We start from the raw sequence: 1,444 nt of genomic DNA on the forward strand, positions 1-1,444 counted from the left end.
TTACTCCTACCTCTGTTTCCAACACTTGATAAAACACCATATACCTTGGCAGGGGCGGGATTCGAACCCGCGCCTCCGTAGAGACAGGTGCCTTAAACCAGCGCCTTAGACCACTCGGCCACCCTACCATGTAAAACTGCGTTAAAACAATACTTAAAGTTATTTATTTACAGTATCATATATATAATATATTTGATTTATTTTTTGTGCTCAATCTTACTTCATTGTTAGCATCAATTGGATAAAACATACATTTTATTTGTTAGAGTAGTAAAATTCCATTGATATAAATCACAGAGAATCATAATTTATGCAGCTAAGGTCGGGCACTCGCTTCTGAAAGTTGAATTGCTCAAGCTGAATCAACATACATACTGAAAGTAAAATAAATCTAATTGGTCATATTGCTTTTCGGTTTGTTTGTTTGTTTTCTTGATTAATTTCAGAACAAGCTTCTTATACTTACAAAAATTGGTACTTTCTTAGTACAAGGTACACTTGGTGATGTATTAGGTTGATTCAACTTACAAGCAATGAAATTAAATCAATCAGGAACCTTGCTGTTGAATACTGAAACTCGTAAAAAACTAAGTACCAATCACGGTAAATGAAATCCGAATGCTTAGTCTGACGTCACATGTTAGCGTCACTTTTATTATTTACAATTAGCACCTGTACTAAAAAACAACTCGCTTATACAGAAAATTTTCAGAATTTCATGTCTTCCAGGAAGAAAGTAATTAGTTAATGTAAAATAATAATCCGAATTCCCACTACTGTGTTTAATCTCACTTGGCTACTTAATTTTCACAAAAAGGCTTACAACTTGGCTGTCTTTCTTTTTCTTTGAACTTTAAGATTACATGAAAAACCTTAAAACAATGGCATCAGTGATAATAGTTTCATTAGTAAAAACTGGACCAGTAATAAAACAAAGTAGTAAAAAATGGCATATTAACAAGGTACTATTTCTACGCAAAAGATACATACGTATAGAAAATTTCTATGTTTATTATTTTAATTTTTCCGCAGAGAAATATACTATTTTCTGTTGTTTCTTCTTTCTTTCTTTTTTTTTTTTCAGTCGACTGCTATTCCTTCATTTCTCGGTAGATTGACTTGAAACTTGGCAGGGTTATACCTTGATCCAATACGCCCAGACACCTTCTTCATTTTTTTAGGCCTTTTTAAAGGATTTTATAGGTTCAAAGGAAAAACAAATCCAACATTTATAATTTGGGTTCCTATTCGATCACATTTACAGCAATAAAAATTAAAATTGGCACAGATATAAATTTTCGTGCAATCAACACAATGGCATGGGAAAAAGTTAAATTTACCCATTCTGAGATTTTAGGGGTGTCAGAGATAACAAAAAAATGGCGCAATAATCATTAATTGTCAATTTCGTCATTAAATACTACACCAAATACAAAATAAATAG

General features: G+C 32.0%; 1 non-coding gene across 1 annotated transcript; it reads right to left on the reverse strand.

Moving 5' to 3' along the window:
* Positions 1-46: 46 nt before the first annotated feature.
* On the reverse strand, positions 47-128 carry Trnal-aag. Its single transcript has one exon. It is a non-coding gene; the product is annotated as a tRNA-Leu (tRNA).
* Positions 129-1,444: the final 1,316 nt, after the last annotated feature.

This window comes from Limulus polyphemus, unplaced genomic scaffold, assembly GCF_000517525.1.
Source record: "Limulus polyphemus unplaced genomic scaffold, Limulus_polyphemus-2.1.2 Scaffold45, whole genome shotgun sequence".
NCBI lineage: Eukaryota > Metazoa > Arthropoda > Merostomata > Xiphosura > Limulidae > Limulus > Limulus polyphemus.